At 41.6% G+C, this 21,079-nt stretch overlaps 1 protein-coding gene across 2 annotated transcripts in view; it reads left to right on the forward strand.

Annotated features, from left to right (window-relative positions):
• Window positions 1-1,654: 1,654 nt before the first annotated feature.
• The window catches only part of cdc42ep4b (CDC42 effector protein (Rho GTPase binding) 4b), a 51,013-nt gene continuing 31,588 nt past the window's right edge, over window positions 1,655-21,079 (forward strand). The window contains exon 1 of one of the 2 annotated variants that reach the window (XM_080454537.1): window positions 1,655-1,930. The gene's annotated coding sequence lies outside the window, so the exon portion shown is untranslated. The remainder of the gene's footprint in view (window positions 1,931-21,079) is intronic. The other variant, XM_080454536.1, reaches the window with a different exon arrangement.

The raw sequence follows: 21,079 nt of genomic DNA on the forward strand, positions 1-21,079 counted from the left end.
TTTTGATGCTATATTAACTAACTCTGCTGGGGACCCCCTGGAATACCCCTGAGGACCCCTGGGGTCCCCAGACCCCACTTTGAGACCCACAGCTATACCCATGGATATAACCATGGGTATTGATTCAAATGTGTATTTTGTAGACTAATAGAGGGCAGAGCATAAGAGATGGGATTTTCCCATGTTAATAAATGCAAATATTTCATTGATAAAGTAATGATGTGAAAGAGTGAACAGTGAACAGTGGCTGAACTCTCTCTGCTTGTTTGATCATTCAAAACGATACATTCCTTTGTCAGTGTTCAGAGTACGTCACTGATTCTGATAATCATTTTTACACTGGGCGCTGCCGCTGTTCCTCCTTGAAACATTTTTGGCAAAATAAATGACCCACTTTTCCAGACACCAATGACTCAAACCAAGTTAGGCCAGTTAAAATAGAATTGTGTGACTTTACTTATGCAGTGGGTGGAAGAACTTGACTTTTTTATGTTCTGTTCATGTGAAGATGATGACGACATCCCCAGCAAAATGAGGAACAGTGTAATTTATTACCCTATTATTTCAACGGCTACAAATCATCTCGAGATGAGAGAATGTATGAGAGAATGACTAATCACATCATAGGTTTCACTGTCTCCACTGTTATCTCCCCATCTATAGTATATAGAGCAAACTTTTTCATGTCAAGGACGTCAATACTAAATAAATTGTATTGTATAAATTGTACAAATAAATTGTCAAATAATATGAGAAAAAAGCGAATATTGTGAAAATAGCCGATCTGCTTATTTCACAATATTTATCTGTGGAACCGAATCAAACTAAATGTAATGCCTCAACTCCAACAATTCCAAGCCCTTGTCATGGTGGGGGGTCCCCAGTATAAATATCATTATTTTGGGGGGTCCCCAGTACAAATATGATTATTTTGGGGGGTCCCCAGTACAAATATGATTATTTTGGGGGGTCCCCAGTTCAAATATGATTATTTTGGGGGGGGTCACGGCCTGAAAAGGTTGAGAACCACTGGTTTATAGCATTGGTTCTCAAAGTGGGGTCCGGGGACCCCCAGGGGTCCTTGGGGGGATACCACGGGGTCCCCAGCAAAATCAGTTACTAAAGCGTCACAATCATTTTAACCCCTTAATCCATATTTTATACTTTGGCTATTCAAAAAATAGCAGATCTACAAGCTCATAGCGCGGCACTTGGTGCCGCGCTATGAGCTTGTAGATCTACTATTTTTGAGAAATCTCTGGCAGCAAATCCCTGGCAGCAAATCCATATTTTTTTGTATATAGCAGATATACAAGCTCATAGCGCGGCACCGAGTGCCACGCTATGAGCTTGTAGATCTGCTATTTTTTTTAAACATCCCTGGCATAATTTTGGGGGGTCCTTGACATGAAAAAGTTTGAAAACCACTGGTTTATGGTCTAGAACAGCTGAGGCTTAGCCTGTCAATGATGTGCCTGCCTGCTGCTGACCATGACTTGCTCATGACTTGGGGAAAACTTAAGAAATGGTACACTGTCCCTTTAAAAAAAAACGGAACGGGGAGGGGGAGGTGCTCTCGCGGGAACAGCAGTTGGTGGATAGGCTCGTACGCGCGTCGCGCGCGCCGCCGCTCAGTATCAAACTTGACGGGACGCTGAACGGCACAGAGCTCACAGTCACAGAGCTGTGTCTGTGTTTAATATTAATACATCTCGTTTCTGTGGGAAATATAAGCATCTTTATGAGTGAATTGACACTCATAAAGCTTCACTACACTCTGAGAATCACTCAGTTTGTTTTTTTCCCGCTTCGTTTGGAGGAAAAACCCCGTTTTCAGAGGATTATTATTTTTTTATCCTGAAACTTAATCACCAACAAACAAGGAATAATATTCATTCACCTCACCGTCCGTCCGTTATTATAAGGTAACGTCTATTACTTATTATCTTCAACTAACGAAACGACACGTTCTTATGTGTATTAACGCTCTTTTTTCTTCTTGAAGACGACAATAATAAACGGAGTTATTGCCGTTATTATAGTGAGCGTTGGTTTGGTTTATAAGGAAACTTTCAGGTGGGATTTATTAGGACTAGTTGTTGCTCCTGTATGGAAATAATGGAAGACAATAGAGAGGAAGTAAAAGACATTCTGATCTGCATCTCATTTGAATGGCAAATCGTCTCGCTTGTGTTATTTATTATGGATGATTCTAGTGCTTATAATCTCATAAGACACTCTGAGAGGGTACACATTGGAACCAAATGGACCCTAACGGGTCCCATTTGGTTCCAATGTGTACCCTCTCAGAGAAGAGAGTTATATTAAAGTTTTTGGTTTTGCTGAGTGTAGGGTAGAGGTTTGCAAACTCTTATTTAAGTGGTGGTCTGTGGTTGGACCCCCATTTCAAATGGTTATATGACCCCTTATAGCCTTGGATCAAGACTATCATAGAATTGTGTCTAGTCTGACTTTTACTTTAGTATATCTGTGAAGTGAAAGTCAGACTAGTTAAAAATACATCTATGATAGTCATGATCAAAGGCTATTATGACCCCTGTTATGAAATTATCACATATGATGGATATGTTTTGTTTGGATGTGATGCTTTGAATTTAATTCAATTCAGTTGTTTAATGAGAAATATACCTAGATCTGTGGTGATACAGAAACGTCCTTCATGGAATAGCCTAGGATAAGTTGTTTAGTATTGGTAGCTGATTGGGGGTAGACAGACTAGAGAGCCTGCTTGGGAAGCAGGTTCGATTCCTGTGGAGCTGAAAACTTGGATTTCCCCCTGTGGGATCAAATGGGTCTAATTATTGTCTAATTCTAATTATGTATTGAGTTCAATTCAACGTCTCCTCATTTGGCTGGGGGCCCCTTGGCTGTAAGCCCCTCTGGAACCTCCCCTGGGGGTTCCCGTTCCCCCGGGCTGGACCCCACTGGGTTGAGGCCGGGTCATGATCAATGTGCTTCCACTTGGGTGACCTTCTGGCTGGCTGCTTCCAAGCGAAGGCAGACTGTCTTTAAGTACTGTATGTATATAGTAGCTCTGGTTCTTCGCTGTGGTAGAAGAAGTGCTCAGATTTTAAAATCTGAAGTAAAAATCCTGTATTCAAAGTTTTGCTACTTGAGTTAAAGTCTTGTATTCTTCACACCATGTACTTAATGTACCAAAGTCAAAGTGCTCATTCATTATGAATGGTCAATTTCTATCTCAAACCTTTTTCGAAAATAAAAAGATCTACAAGCTCACAACCCGTTGGCAATATATCATGGTTCCTGAGCTTGCAGATTGGCTTATTTTTGAACAGCCGTATGTTTTGTAATAATAATAATCTAAATCTGTAAGTCATAAGTAAGCAGTAACTCAACTTGCCAAATAATTGTATTTGAAGTCCAAAGTACAATATATAATCCTCTGAAATGCTGTGGAGAAATGAATTTTTGGAGTAGAATGATTTCTAAAGTATGGAAAATGCCACTGGTTCTTTGTTATTAGTTTTGTAGCAGTGAGTGAGTGTGCTCTGTGTAGCTGAATGTGTGGCTAGATATCATGGGCAACAACATCTCAAAGGTTGTTGTTGGCGATCTGCGTGGAACAGTCAGCATGTTTATTCAGACTGTTTACACAGATACAGTAGATTCTCCTTCCCTTTCAACTGGAGAACTTAGCTATTTAGTCTACTGCTGTGGTTCTCAAAGTGTGGTCCGGTTCTCCAGAGACAACTCAGGGGTCCTTGAGAGGGGTTCCAACTTCCAAAAGGACCCCTTTACACTTCTGTAACTCTGAGAGCGTACAAATGGACCCAAATGGACCCTTCGGGTCCATTTGGTTCCATTTGTACGCTCTCAGAGTTATATGGGGGCCTTTGAAACAAATAGGAAGGAAGGAATGGCCAACTGGTTGCATGAGTTTTAAACTTTAGTCATCATGCAGTTGTGAGCTGTGAATTGGCCTATAAAGTAGACTAATATATTTCCAGATGGGGTTCCAGGTTGGTTGATGCTTTTAGGCTGCTCTCCCTCTCTCTTTCTCTCTCTCTGTATGTCTCTCTCTCTGACAGCATGAATGGTTTAATCAGGGTAGGACAGATGGGGGGGGGGGTTCTGGCTTTGAAAGTGTCTGCTTTCTAAACTGTGACTGAGTTACATAACAATACCAAAGCCACACATACGGTCACTAAGTCTGTTTCTTCTGGAAAGCTAAACAAACTGTATGGGGAGTTAGTAACCACTATGATTAACACATTGACCGCCAGAGGTTAATCTCATAATGTACTCACCAGTGCCAACGTTTTATTGTTGTTTTTAGTTTTTTTCACGTCGCCATAGATCTTGTTAAAATCCTTAAGATTGAGCCGTACACGGTCTGTTTACATCGGCGACATCTCCCTGCGTGTACCAGTCCAAACCACGTGTCAAACGGGGCATCCATGTTGTAGTTAGAACGGTTTAGGTTAAACAGTGATCAGCGAGGAGAAAAAACTACAGGAAGAGAATTGAGTTTCAGTGTGCGCTTTAGAATGGGAGCCGGCGTGATCGTCAAAACCGGATCCCAAATAATTCTGTTTCCGGTGGTGTTACAATGAAATGTGCCGTACTAGAAAATTGAAAAAAGTTTTTTTTTTCGGAAAAAAAGGAAAAAGCACCACAGCCCGTAGGCTACGGGATCGGCGCTTTACCGTTGGATTTAACGGCCCGTAGAACTACGGGCCCGGCGGTCAATGTGTTAAGTGCTCTTACTACTCTACCTCCTTTATTGTTTTCCTTTCTCTACCTCCTTTGTTTTCTTTCTATATCTATTATGTTTCCCCCTTTCTTGAAGACGGCAAATGATTGGGAGCTTGTAGACAAAGAATTTCACCCACTTTTTACAAAAACCTGTGATTTGACAATAAAATTGAAGTTGAGTCTCTCTCTCTTTCTCTCTCTCTTTCTCAACTGGAGTGTTTTACTGTAGCCTAGTGCCTTGGCTGTTAATAGGCCTACCTATTAGTGTTTCATAAATCACACTTAAGTGAGCGCTGATTTTAACTACGGTGTCAATAAACCCGGCAGGAGGGCCCGAGTTTATTGTTCATTACGTTGTGTAAACAACAGCCCCTCTCCCTCCTTGTAAAAACCGTTAGCCAGGACAACAGCGAGTGGACGTCTTGACAAACGAGCTGAGCTTTTGTTTTTGGTCCCTGCAGGCAGCTAACTGACTCTTTGCCCTCTGACACCACGGGGGTCCCTGTAGCACGCCTAAAGCTCTGTGAAACACACACATATAGAGAGTGTGATATAGTGTGTGTGTGTATGAGTGGGGTCCTGTGCAGTCTTATGGCTCTTTTCGACAGTCACCGCAACACAACGCCTACTTGTGCCGTCGTTTCCATATATAAGGACCTGGGCCAAAGTGGGCTCAGTGGGGGCCAAAGGGGTCCGAAAAAGGGTGACAGTTTTGACACCATCCACTCCAGGGTGGTCTGAGCTAGGCCAAACGTAGGCCTGCCCTGTAATGTGTAATGCTGCTGCAAGCATTGGATTTGCTGCGATTTGCACTCAATTTGTTTTGATTTGCACTGGTTTTGCTGTGATTTGTTTACATTTGTTGTTTTATTAGCATCCATTTAGTAACATTTTTACACTATGAGTTTACAGACCTGTAAGGGACGGGTCCATTTGGTTCTTACTGATAGCTGGAGTACTCCTGCACAGGTGATTTGCATTTGTATAGAAGAGGACAGTTGGCCACTTGTCTACATTAGGCAAGAAGCAATAACCTCCACCTATGTACTTACATTACAAAGGAGTGTCAAATATGACCGGAGTCTGCTACGCATACCTGTGGATTTGAGAGGGGCTACTAGCCTACTACTGTGCTATGTTAACAGGAGATATTTTGGGTGCTGGGCCGTGCGAGGCCATAGGTGTGGTGTGGTGCGCTTTAAAGTTAAGCATTTGGCCACTGGAGGAAGGGGACACTGCAGCGCTCCGAGACCAGACCAGACAGTGGCCAGGGAGATTTAATGCTATTAGGTCAGATTCAGCCTGACCATTAGCACGCCTAGCAGATGGTCCCATGGTGGTAGAGGGAGCGCGTTCACACAACATCAAACACGTGTGAAGCCTAGGTCCCTTTGTCAGGGTTTCTTGTGTTGTGTTTCTTCTTGTGTTGTGAATGTGTTGTGAGCTTGTAGATCGTCTGATCGGTGAAAGCCCCCCCCCCCTCCATACAGAATAGGGATGCTAGGTTTTGTGCTTGTTTTCCTGTAAAGTTGCTTGTTAATATTCTGGTCGTTGCGGTTTTTTTGGGCTTGTTTCTCAAGTGAAGTTGCTTATTTGGGCTTCCCTCCTAAATGTTGTTTAAGCCAGTGGTTCTCAAACATTATAATGTCAAGGACCCCCAGATTAATATGTATTTGGTGCCAAGGACCCCCATACAAGATTTGTTAACATTTTCAAAAAATATTCCACTTTTGTCGTTATATATAGATTATATATAAATAGCAGATCTACCAGCTCACAATGTGTCGCAATGTGAGCTTGTAGATCTGCTATTTTCAAGTAACCATTTGGCCTAGTCGCTTCTTTTGGGCTTGTTGTCATAGATCTGGTTGTTTATTTATTTCTCTCGCAAAATCTGGCAACACTAGCGATGAGTTCCGGCTCACTCACAGCCGTGCCATGCGGCAGCTCTTTAGTTATCGTCCTGTCCCCCCCCCCCCCTCTCCCCTACCAGAGCTCCTCAGATGTTTATCCCTCCATCAAGGAGAACTATTGTGTCTTCCAGACTGTTGTCAGAGCAGAGGAGGGAGCACACAACCCCCCACCCACTCCGTCAAGCTGTTGGTTGGGGGTTGCGAACTTGCGATAGAGTAGGTAGCTCGATATTTAGATTAGAACCGATAACAGACTTAATCTTGCTATTTGAAAGGCATTAGCACAACAATGTGCGCGTCGGCCGAGTCCTGCTTGTGCTGAACTAAATGCCAACTTTGGCCAACAGACTACCAGTCTGTTGCAGTGTGTTGCAGTCTGTTTGTAGTCTGAGGGTGGATTCAGACTACTTGGCAGATGTTGTGATAGTGTGAACGTTGCGTACCGTCCCCCGGAACGGATCACCGTACCGTAGCGGGGACCGCCTGGGGAGGTAGTCTCGGGTCCGATTGCTGTGTACTTACTTGCCTGTTATCTCATGATGGTACCAACATCAATAAATACAGCATGGAATTGTATCCAACAAGAACACAATATTCAACGTTTTTGGTCCGGTCTGAGAGTCTAAATCTCATCAAATGGTGATTCTGTGGCTCAAATGGCGAATAAATAATGGACCTTGATATGAGGGTTGAAAACCACTGCTTTTAGAGGAGGATCATCATCTCTCTCTCTCCACTCAGCATAGTGAGGACAGTGCTGGCTACCAGCCCAGCTCTGAATGCTCTGAGGTCATTCCCCTAGAATCCCTGTTGGGGCGAGGGAGGAGAGGAGAGTGGGGGAGGTGGCCTGGTTCTCATAAAAAGCGCTGACTTCAGGCGGTTTTGTGAGCAGTGAATAATTGTAGTGGATGACTAAAAGACATCTCTGGTGAATTGATGGTGAATCAACACTTTTTTTGGGTTGTTGTAATTATTGTTTTGTTTTATAAGCTGTGTGTGGAGTCATAGTCACCTCATCGTTGTGCATCATGAATGAGTAAAGCTTAATGTGTATGTGTGTTTAGACCAGTGGTTTTCAACCTTTTCAGGCCGTGACCCTCCAAAATAATCATATTTGAACTGGGGACCCCCCACCCTGATACGCACTTGGAATGTAGAAGTTGAGGCATTACATTTTGTTTGACTCTGTTCCACAGATAAATATAGTGAAAATTGCAGATCTTCGCGGCGTTGTGATCTTTTTTGGAGAGTCCTAGACCATTGACTAGTGACTACCGATGTTTTGACTGGGGATTTTTTTGTTTTTGGGTCAAAAATGTCTTAACATTTGAAAAATTTAGAACTGAGTAGTTAGAAGTTTCTATTTGAGAAGATTTAACTTACAAGCAAACAAATACATAAAAATAAACATAAATAACCACTTAAGCCCCTTCAAAAAATAAATAAATAAATAGCCGATCTACAAGATCACAACGTTTTACAGGACCGTATTGGAATGGAAATAAGTGTTTTATTACACTTTTATGTGTATATCCTGGCTTTAAGTTATATTGCTTTACTAAATGAAATCAAATTGTGAGCTTGTAGATCTGCTATAATGATTGGACACATCGGCTCCATAATTGCCGATACCGATGTCGTCAAAAAAGTCAATTAATGACAGATATATCAGTCAGATGAGTGTGTCTGCGTGTGTGAGAGTGAGAGAGAGTGAAAGTAAGAGTGAATGAGAGTTGTTCTCAAGGGTAAAAGGGTCATAATAATAATCTGTGGCAGGCAGAATGTGTCTCTATAAGTCTCGTATGCCCTTGCTTCCCAGGCTGCAGGAAATGCCCAGAATGAAAATAGTTTTGTGGACTTGGCACAGTCCACCCACCTTTATCCCATGGCTCCATAGGCCACTGACTGCTGTGATGGAACGATAGCAGAAAGTCTTGGCATTTAGTCGCCTGGCCCGAGGGAGACTGCTTAACTATTATTATGGACCGCCTGCACAAAGGGTAATAGATATTGAAGGGTAATAGATATCGAAGGGCAACAGTTACATGCCAGATTATATTTACAGGAATTCAATCCTTCCATTATGGAGGAGTTCTTGTCAGAACTATAGCTGAAATAATGTGTAAGAAGTTAGAACAACTCCCTCGAAGGTGCTGGGTAATCTCCGCCCGCCTGCGTGAAATGATGTTAAAAAACATGCGACAAACAACAACACAAATATTAATAACAGCTGACTTGAAGTCACATTCTGTCATTCATTCAAAACACTGTTCGATCTGATAAAGTAGAATGGCATGTCATAATGAAACCCAGCTGAAAATAACTTATGACATACACGTCATTATTATTATTCTTGTTGTTGTTAATATCAATATCATTTACATGAGGTAAATGTTTGCACATATTAACTTGTCGGCTTTTAACTTGAGGAGCAGTGAGTGGGTAGACATTCGCTGGTGCCCTGGAACCAGCCAGTGTTGCCACATTTTAGCCAGAGAAATAAGCAACCAGGTCTATGAAAACAAGCCCAATAGGAGCGACTAGGATGATGAGCACTTTAAACCTATATATACATCGTCCCTGGCACAAAATGTTTTCGGATGGGGATACGCAGACAATTGCATATTAATTTGGGGATCCTTGACATGAAACTGTTTGAGAACGACTGTTTTAAACAACATTAGGAATAAAGCACAAATAAGCAACTACACTTTAAATACAAGCCCGAAGTCGCTTATAATAAGTGGACATGGCAACCCTGGAACCAGCTTCCCCGGTGACTGGCTATTTTCAAAACAATTTAAGAATTTGTCTGTGGTTTAAAGTGGTTAAAACAAACCCAGGGCCTTCTTGGTTAGAGGTGTCGTCATCATTGCTAAACCACTCAACCACTTAAACCACCTTCCATAACTGAATTATGTTGAGATGTGGCCTAGTAGTACACAACGTTGTGTAATTGCTCATCATTGCTCATCACAGCATGTTGTCGTTCTCAGTTAAAGATACACATTGATCTCACGCGGGTCACAGTTAAAAAAAGGCCGACCGTTGAACCTAACGCTAAGCTCAACCATCACGTCTTCAAACCACAAGATATGCATTTTTTTAGATAGAAGAGAATCTTCAGGTTATCAGTGAACTAAAGAGGTTGATGTTAGAGTCTGTGGTTCTCAAAGTGGGGTCCGGGGACCCCCAGGGGTCCTTGAGGGGGGTCCCCCCAGCCAAATTGATTGATAGTTTGGAAGTATAGGAACCAATTGGATCCCTATGGGTCTGTAACTCTGAGAGCGTACAAATGGAACCAAATGGACCCGTTTTCCATTTGTACGCTCTCTGAGTTAAATTAACACTGATTCTACAGTGTAGAGATTGGGGTCGCAATGGTGTAAAATGGGAGGTCTGTGGCCTAATATGGCATATCAAACTGGGGGTCCTTGGAATTCAAATAAATCACTTATATGGGGGGTCCCTGGTATATCTTTCCAGATGGGGGTCCGCAGGCTAATATGTATCAATTTGGGGGGTCCTTGACATGAAAAAGTTTGAGAAACACTGCTGTAATGCATATCAAACTGGGGGTCCTTGGAATAAAAATGGATGAAAATCACTGCCATAGCTGTGAAAAAAAACGTCTTATATGGGGGGGTCCCTGGTAAATCTTCTCAGATGAGGGTCCGCGGGCTAATATGTATAACTTTTGGGGGGTCCTTGACATGAAAAAGTTTGAGAAACAGTCTTTATGCATATCAAACTGGGGGTCCTTGGAATGAAAATGGATAAATCACTGTTATAGCCGTAAAATGTATATTTTCATTTGGGGGTCACTGGTAAATCTTGTCAGATGGGGGTCTGCGGGCTAATATGTATCACTTTTGGGGGGTCCTTGACATGAAAAAGTTTGAGAAACAGAAACACTGTCTTTAGACGATGTGAGCTTGATGGATGTTTCACTTTCTCAGCTGTTGGTTTTGGACAGCGTAAAGGGATCACAGTGAACTCTCCTGGGAGAGATGTTTTGTCTCAGACAAAGAATACAGGAGCCTCCCCTCCTTCGTCTTCCCTTCTTGAAAGGGGGGGGAAGCCTGCCGCTTGCTCTGCTTGCCTTTTTTACGCCTTTGAACTGAAGATGAATGGCCCTGCGGATAAGGCTTGTGTGCGTTTCTCTCTTTGAACCGTCCCTGTGTGAAAAGCAAAACGCAACCAGACTTCACAGAAAATAAATGAATTCTGAGACGTTGCCGACAAGAGTTCAAGTGTTGGAACAGTTGAAGATTTCTTCACAAGAAGAAGCTACACATTTCAACCGGCTGTAGTCTGCTGAGTTTGTTGTTGCTGACCGTACGTAAACCCCCCTGGAAACTCTTGCCCAGCAGTGTTGCCAGATTTTGCGAGAGAAATAAGCAACCAGCTCTATAAAAACAAGCCCAAAAAGAAGCTACTATTAGGCCACGTGAGAACTGCAAACCTATATATATACGTTGGCTATTTGAAAATAGCCGATGTACAAGCTCACAACGCGTCGCGATGCGACGCGTTGTGAGCTTGTAGATCTGCTATTTTTTTTTAAATCGTGAGGGGGAAAAACATGCAAAAAGTTGAATATTTTTGAAACATTTTAACAACACAAATCTGGTACGGGAGTCCTTGGCACAAATTATAATTTCAGATGGGGGGGGCCGTGGACAAATACACTTTAATTTGGGGGTCCTTGACATGTACAAGAACCATGGTTTAAACAAGCAAATCAAAAGATTTGGAAGCAAGCCGAAATGACCAAAGTACACTTAAGAAACGAGCTTGAATAAGCAACTATACACTATAGAAACAAGCAACTTCCAATATTTACAAGCAACTGTACAGGAAAAACCATCCCAAAGTCGCTTATAAATAAGCAGACCTGGCATCACTGCTTGTCAGTATTCCAGATACAGTCGTCAGTAAGGCTGTAACTCTATTACCCGGCAAAGTGAAACCTTAGTGGAACCTCTTATATGGACACCACATGCCCGGAACCGTGTCTCAGACAACCTGCCCGGAACCATGCCTCAGAGACAACATGGCTCTGGCCTCAGTGCCTTGGACCGCAGTTTGTCATGGCTGTAGGCCCCACAGCGTATCTCCTTTCCTGTTGCATGTGCCTGCCTGACCCCGTAACACAGTGCTTCACAAACCTTTTTTTTTGGCTCGAGAGACCGAAAGAGAAATTTGATGTCTCTCCCTGCAGTGGTGGAAAAAGTACCCAAAGTACTTAAAGTACCAAAAGTAGAAAGTACTCATTATGCAGAATGTCCCATTTCACAAAGTTTTCAAATGTATAAAATGCATAAAAATCTTTTGAAAATAGCAGATCCTACAAGCTCACAATGCGTCGCTATGCGACGCATTGTAAGCTTGTAGATCGGCTACTTTCAAATGGCCAAAATATATACAGGGCTGAAGTGGTTTTGTAATAATAATCAACATCTACAACATCTTGAGTACATGTACTTAGTTACGTTACACCATTGTCTCCCTGGGCCTGGACCCAAAGTAGTGAAAATAGCCTATTTGTATTTATTTATGCTGGACATTCTTTTGTAAAGTGTTTTCTTTTTTTTTTTTTTTCTTTCTTTCGCAATAATACTATATTTTTTCTTATGTAGGAAACAGAATAAAGGGATATTTACTTGTGACCCATAAAAACAGGTCCACGGCCCAGGAATGGGTTCCGACCCAATGTTTGGGAACCACCAGCTGTAACACTTTGAAGCCTCTCCGTTTTGCTTACAGCATGTTGTGACCACTGTGGAGTAAATACCCGGTTCAACAAGAAACATCTTCCTGTGTGGTTCAACCACGCACCGCTAAATAACATACATGTTCTGCCTGAGGAACATGGCTCATGATGAAAGAAATGTGGGCCTCAAGATGAGTCCCACATGACAGTGTTTTGAATGTAGAGAAATGTTGTCCAATCTGTATGGTAGAGTATGTTAATACAATATATAACTTTATTATAGGCTCTATTATAGATAAACTTTATATATTCTAATGGTCTATGAATGTATGTACTGTATGACCAAGGTACTTGTTCAAAATCAGGTTGTATTATGAGTTGCTAGCTGGGTATACACTGGAATGTTTGTTTTTGTAAAAGCATATCCTCCTCATGCTTTTACAAAAAGCATGAGGGAAAACAATGTTTATGTTTTTGTAAAAGCATATCCTCAAGGTCCCAGGGGTCCTTGAGGGAGTTCCAGGGGGTCCCCAGCTAAATGATAGATAGTTAGGAACCAAATGGACCCTTATGGGTCTGTAACTCAGAGAGTGTACACATGGAACCAAATGGAGCCGTTAGGGTCCATTTGGTTCCATTTGTACACTCTCTGAGTTCAATTAACATTGATTTTACAATATAAATTGGGGTCCCAGAGATAGAAATGTCATTAAATGGGGGTCCATCCGTAGTCTAATGCATGTCTAAACGGGGATCCTTGAAATTAAAATGGTTGAAAATCTGTAAAAATCTTATCTCATGGGGGTCCCTGGCATGTCTTTTGAAATGGGGGTCCACGGGCTAATAAGTGTCAATTTTTTAGAACAACTTCTCTACATTCTGCTGTATGGTCCTGGTTCTGTGACGCACCGGGCTTGCCGACGTTTAGGCAGTAGACTCCCTTTCTATTTGGACAGTGTTCTGAATAAGAACAAATAAGAACAATGGCAGCTCGTAATTAGCTTTTTGTGGCGTATAAGCGACGCTCCCTTGTTTGTGGTCACATGTTGTTGGTGTTGTTTTAAAGCTGTGAAACCGGTTGAGATAACTAACTAAACACCTCATCATTATCATGAGAAGAACACACACCAAGCTGAAGACACCTAAAAGACAGCGGAATGATTGCATTCCGGAAGGTTCAGAAGGAACACCCTGTGCTTTGGTTTCTGTCGTTGGACATGAATTCACCAGTGAACCGCGTCCCCACCTCCGTCAGATCTCAGATGACACTGACAGTGACACACCTGCCCCGTAGCCTAGCCAACAAACAGTGTTGCCAGATCTTTGCGAGAGAAATAAGCAACCCGGTCTATGAAAAGAAAGCCCCAAAAGAAACGACTAGGCCATGCACATGAACACACACTCACACACTGCTATTTGAAAATAGCAGATCAACAAGCTCACAACGTGTTGCGAGCTTGTAGATCTGCTATTAAAAAAGCTATACATTTATGGGAAAAAAAATTGAAGGTTTTTGAAACATTTAAACAACACAAATCAACACTTTAAGATCTAGGGCAGCAGGCAAATAGGCCTACATATTACGGAAGAGATCAACGCTGGAGCAGCACGGACAGTTTTAAGCCTTTTTATTATTTAGGTGCAAGTATACAAAGTGACTTTGTATACTTGCACCTACATAATAAAAGGCTTAAAACTGTCCGTGTTGCTCTCCAGCGTTGATCTCCTCTGTATCTGTTGTCCCTTTCCCTGTGACTCTCCCGGACTGGCCGTTTTAGGCTGAGGTGCACCGGTAGATTCCCTTTGTTTTCAGGCCTACATATTAATTTGGGGGGTCTTTGAGAAACCAAACCACTGATTTAACCATCAGAAAGTAAGCACAAATAAAAGCCTCCCCAAAAATTCCAATCCACAACTACCAATATTTACAAGCAACTTCACTGGAAAAACAAGCCCAAAGTCGCTTATAATAAAAAAGCAGACTTGGCAACACTGAAATTCACCAGTGAACCACCTCTTGTCAGCTGTCACTGACAGTGACACACCTGCCCTCACATAGCAATCAGCTGTAAATGACAGTGACACACCTGCCCCTCCCCCAGCCAAGCCACTGTCACTGACTGTGACCAGTGGTGTAAAGTAACTAAGTACATTTACTTAAGTACTGTACTTAAGTACAATTTTGAGGTATTTGTACTTTACTTGAGTATTTCCAATTTCCAATACTTTTACTTCTACTCCACTACATCTCAGAGGCAAATATTGTACTTTTACTCCACTACAATTATTTGTAAACTTTAGTTACTAGTTACTTTGCAGATATAAATGATTACATTATAAAACATACATTAAACACTTCAGCCTTAAATTCATTTCGGCCATTTGAAAATAGCAGATCTACAAGCTCACAACGCGTCGCATCGCGACGCGTTGTGAGCTTGTAGATCGGCTATTTTCAAACATTTTAGTACTTTTACTTTTGGTACTTTAAGTACATTTTGATACCAATACTTTTGTACTTTTACTCAAGTCAATTTTGAATTCCGGACTTTTACTTGTAACAGAGTACTTCTACGATGCAGTATTGATACTTTTACTTGAGTAAAACATTTGAGTACTTTTTCCACCACTGACTGTGACACACCTGCCCCCACCTAGCCAAGCCACTGTCACTGACAGTGACACACCTGCCCCTCCCCCAGCCAAGCCACTGTCACTGACAGTGACACACCTGCCCCCACCTAGCCAGGCCACTGTCACTGACAGTGACACACCTGCCCCCACCCCCAGCCAAGCCACTGTCACTGTGTACTCTGTGTGGAATCCTTTTGTTGTAACGTGGACGCACCAACATGTTTTGGTGTGTCACTGCTCTGCTGTTGTTTCAACATGCTGGGCAAGGCATTAGAGAGCTGTGCCCTGCCTGCCTGACAGTATTATCTGTTCAGCTAACTGATCATTACTGAGTCAGACTGTCTGTCTGTGTTGAGAAAGTGCTTCCTCAGGAAAAAAAAAACGTGCCCTTGATTTCATACTTGGTTCCGTGCCATGGCATACAGTGGAAATAACAGATCTACAAGCTCACAACGTGTCGCATATAGATCTGTTTTTTTCCAGGTGTTTTGAACTTGTAGATCTGTTATTGTTTTTTGCTAGTACTTTACCATTTTGAGATACTTTTATTTCCATTGTTCAATACTTTATACTTCTACTCCATTATATCTCAGAGGAAAATATTGTACTTTTAACGCCACTGCAGTAGGGCTGCACGATTCTTGCTCAAATGAGAATCACGATTTTCCTCCATAAGAATTGAGATCACGATTCTCACACAATTCTCTTGTAAATATAAAAATATTAAGCAAAAAAAAAAAATCGCCATAATTTAAAATCGAGATCGCATAGGTGTCTGAATCGAGATCACGATCTTTTTCCGATTAATCGTGCAGCACTACACTGCAGTTATTTGTCAGCTTTAGTTACAAGTTACTTTGCAGATTTAGATTGTCAATACTAAACATTCATCAACCGCTCAAGCCCTATTTTGTACTCAGGCTTAAGAAAAATGATTGGCCGTTTTTTAAAACATTTGACACATTAACAATTACAAGTACTTTTACTTTGGTGCTGCAAGTATATTTTGATGCCAATACTTTTGTACTTTTACTCAAGTGAAGTCAAGACTTTTACTTTCTAACTGATAATTAATGAGTCAGACTGTCTGACTCAAGCAACGTTGTGTTGAGAAAGTGCTTCCTCAGAAACAACCATGCCCTTGACTTGGTTTGGCACCTTGCCAGACACTGGAAATAGCAGATCTACAAGCTCACAACGTGTCATGATGCAACACGTTGTGAGCTTGTAGATCTGTTATTTCCAGGGGGTTTGTGTCAACATGAATTGATATCTTTGATATATGCATATCTGTTGATATATGTTGTATTGTTGAATGTTTACCACACTAGAAAGGAGCCTTTGGCTTGTTTTGTGATGAATCCATTTGGCTTTTAGTAACGTATATATATACTGCTGCTGTACTTTTAAATTGTCAATGAAATATTCAGTCAAAGCTTTTAGATCAGCTGTTTTCAGTGTGCGACACTAACTTAAAAGTATAAATCGCCCTTTTCTACGTATCATTCTATAGAAGACTGAATGATGTCGTTGTGCTCACATATACCTGCCGTGGTAATAATCTCATCAGATTTATGGGCTGTTTTATCTGGCCTAAAGCCTTTAGTGAAAGTGATTTAATGCAGGAGGAGGCAGCAGACCTTCTAGTCGACTCCTTTTTATTAACCCCTTCATACCTGAGACCGATTCTACAAATGTCTACTAAACAGTTTTTTGAAAAAACGTATGTTGCTATAATATCAGTGGTTCTCAAACTTTTTCATGTCAAGGACCCCCCAAAATTATATGTATTTGGCCGCGGTCCCCCATCTCAAAATATTTTCTTCCAGGGACCCCCAAGAAGCAAAGATTTGAGTAAAACATTTTATTTAAAAAAAAATGTGCACAAATGTTCGAGATTTTTTCAAAAATAGCCAAAGAAATCTAAAATTATACAGATGCTTTCCAGGATTGAATGGGTTAAAATCCACCGGCCAAGTTCAGTAGGTTCCCTCCCCCCCTCCCCCGGTCTGTTCCGTGGTCTGTGACATTATTACTGAATGATTCAGGCTTCTGTGGAAAACACGGTTAAGCATTAACTAAGTATGATTGCATTAAACCCGCCTCCTCCTCCTCCTCCTCCTACAAACCTCGGCCCTGGTGTGTTACCATACCGTTGCCCCCGACAACGGGCCCTCACACACCCAGTATTGGCAAGTCATTAAGTATATCGGCCAGAAACCTCATATAACTTTTGTGTTTGTTTGTAAATTATCGTCCTACTTGATCACTACTACAACGTCACACAAAAGCATCAAAAGTAGCAGATCTGCAAGCTCGAAACACGGCGTGAAGCGAAGCGTTTTGAGCTTGTAGATCTGCTACTTTTGAATTAGAATCGGATCAATTTTTGGACATATGAGGTTTCCACCCGACAGAGACGATATTTACTCAAGTACCGTATATACTTCTACTCCATTATGTGTCAGAGGCAAATATTGTACTTTTAACTCCACTGTGATTATTTGACAGCTTTAGTTACTTTAGATTTAGTCAAGTAGTCATTAACTACTTAAGTCCTATTTTGTACTCGGACGATTTACAAGCTTGAGAGCTTGTAGATTGGCCGTTTTTGCTGCAAGTATATTTTGATGCCAATACTTTTGTACTTTTACTCAAGTCAGATTTTCAATACAGGACTTTTTTCAAGGTTTTTCATTGGTATTTTCCAGTTCACATACAGGTCAATAAGACAAAAGCATACAAAAACAGTGTATGTTACCCCTCCCGAAAGAGCCACAACCCTGGTATCTGAATACAGGACTTTCACTTGTAAACAGAGTGTGTTTGTTTTGTGGTATCACTGCTTTTACTTAAATAACAACTAAATCAGTGTACCGTCTTCCTCCGTGGGTTGTTGTGCAACATGCATGGCGGCAGCAGGCATGGAGCGAACCCAACCAGTCACGTGGCGGTATGGAAAACAATGTGCAGCTGGGTCGGGTCAGGCCCGTGTGGCTTTGCTGTGTTCACAGTGTAGCGGCTGGGCGCTCATTGTTCTCTCTGGCTCCGTATGGACACACAGAAAGAAAACAGGTGGTCTCTCTCTGGACCGCAGACGCTGACAACAAAAGGGGGAACGGGGTGGTGGGGGCAGCAGGCTTATAAGATGATGCCACCCTCTGACTGTGCCTGTTTCGAGGGCATAATTCAAACTCTGAATCAGGTTAATGTTTAGGTGGATTTGGTGGGGGTTTGGGGAGAGGTAACCTGATGCCGTGAAAGACAGGGATGCACCGATTGGGATATTCTGTGCCAATACTGATTCTTAAAATGATAATTTGGCCAACAGCTGATGATGCCATATGGTTTTTTGCTTGTTGTTTGTTTAGTTTTTGTTGTTATTCATTCCTTCCTTTTGTGGCAGGATGGAATAGAATAACTGAATCGTTCAGCCCTTCAACCAGCCCTTCATTCAACCAGCACAAATCCAATCATATAGATTGATGAAACAGCAGATCAACAGATAGCCACCGGCGTCAGTGAATGTCATCTCATTTGCAGATAGATACCATTGGTGGAAAGTAACTAAGTACATGTACTCAAGCACTGTACTTAAGTATGATGTTGAGTTATTTTTTTACTTTACTGGAGTATTTCCAATTTGCAGTGCTTTTACTTCTACTCCACTACATCTCAAATCAAGCAAATATTGTACTTTTTACTCCACTATAAATATTTGAAAAATGTAGTTACCAGTTACTTGATTTTGATTATTATTACAAAACACACAGTAACCACTTCAGCCCTAGGGCTTTATAGATTTACGGCCATTCGGAAATAGCCAATCTACAAGCTCACAATGCATCGCGATGCGACGTATTGTGAGCTTGTAGATCTGCTTTTTTCAACAACAAAAAAAATACATTTTGAACTTCTGAAATGGGACATTTCTGCAAAATGAGTACTTTTACTGTTGGTAATTTTAAGTACATTTTGATACCAATACTTTTGTACTTTTACTCAAGTACGAATTCCAGTCTTTTTACCATTTCTACATCGCAGTAGGGCATTCACGAATAGTGATTTTTAGCATTCGAATTATTCGACCTATAAGTATTCGAATATTCGATTAATCGATTTGATTATAAAAAATAATAAGAAAATAAATTCGACTATTCGGTGAATGCCTTACATCGCAGTATCGATACGTTTACTTAAGTAAAAACATGCGAGTACTTTTACCACCTACTGGCAGATACACTGGTGGCAGTAGGCTACAACAAGCCAGGCCAGTACGGTCAGATCACTATGTTCTAGTATTAATTGGTGCATCCCTAATGAAAGATCCATATCTGGGTTTCTCTGTTCCTCCTCCCGGTATCTATTTACTGGGAGCCATGTGAACACAAAGGAAGCGTTATATTCATGGACTTCCTGCTCTCCAACCTTTTTTAGGACATAGTGTAATCCCAGGCCCAGGGGGGCCGGAGGAGGTGGTCCACGACGACGTATAACAATACTTTGATAGATAAATATCTCGGATCCCTTTTGTCTCCTTGTATTAAGTGGAGGGCGTTGTCCCTATACCTGCCATATAGGCCAGTTCTGTGTCCATGTGTGTGTGCATAATGCACGTACACTGTGTATTCCTGAGTCCTGAGGATAATGTAACTCTGGAGACGGTGGTGGAGAAAGTACTCACATGTTTTACTTAAGTAAAAGTATCAATACCGCAACGTAGAAGTACTCTTGTTACAAGTGAAAGTCCGGAATTCAAAATGTTACTTGAGTAAAAGTACTAGGGTATTGGCATCAAAATGTACTTAAAGTACCAAAAGTGAAAAGAACTAATGTTTGAAAATAGCAGATCTACAAGCTCACAACGCGTCGCATCTGTGAGCTTGTAGATCTGCTATTTTCAAATAGCCTATGTATAAAATAGGGCTAAAGTGGTTAATGTATGTTTTATGTAATAATTTATATCTGCAAAGTAACTAGTAACTAAAGTTTTCAAATAATTGTATTGGAGTAAAAAGTACAATATTTGCCTCTGAGATGTAGTGGAGTAGAAGTAAAAGTGCTGAAAATCGGAAATACTCCAGTAAAGTAAAAAATACCTCAAAATTGTACTTAAGTACAGTACTTGAGTAAATGTACTTAGTTACTTTACACCACTGCTCGGAGAGTATACAAATGGATCATTAAGGGTTGATTTCACAGTGTGTAGGCTACGTGTATGTATGCTGGTATCTTTAGGGTGTGTCTGAAGGACTTCTTGTGCTTCTGTTGCTTTTCCAGTGCATTCATTCATTCATTGTTTCTTGTTGCTGTTAATTCCCCACAGTCGCGATCTGTGTGTGAGATTCTGTCGGACCTTCCGTTCCGGCTGGCTTTGTCTTCAGCCCGCTGGGAGTCGTCTCTCTGTGTGTGTGTGTGTGTGTGTGTGTGTGTGTCTGGGAAGTGGGCCAGATCTTCCTGATGACCTTTGAACCCATACACGCCCATCTGACAGCGACACGGGGCAGTTGTAACACAGTAAAATCTCTGGGTATTAGTTACTTTGTTTCCATTTCGGTTGCATGTGTGCAGTCTCAGAGTCCAATAGAATGTTATGAGCAATGTGAAGACAAGAGCCAGTTGATGGACTTTGGTATTATTGCCCTGTTCCACGTCACGTGTCTCCACACACACACACACACACACACACCCCCACACACACACACACACACACACACACACACACACACACACGTAAACACCAGGTTTAGGACTGTCTTGCGTGCTGCTGCTCATCTTATGAGAATCTTCGCTCTCGTCTTCGTAAATCCAAACCAGCTCGACGTTTCCAGGAAATCTAAATTCTCTTTTGGATGCCAAATAAAATCCCCCACATTGCAACACACACACACACACACACACACACACACACACACACACACACACACACACACACACACACACACACACACACACACACACCAAGTTATAGAGATATCTTAACCCATTATGACCGGAAAAGAATCTATGTCATTTTTAGATGTCTTTGGCTATTCAAAAATAGCAGATATACAAGCTCATAGCGCGGCACCGAGTGCCA

This window comes from Gymnoscopelus braueri, assembly GCF_963280865.1.
Source record: "Gymnoscopelus braueri genome assembly, chromosome: 17".
Lineage (NCBI taxonomy): Eukaryota > Metazoa > Chordata > Actinopteri > Myctophiformes > Myctophidae > Gymnoscopelus > Gymnoscopelus braueri.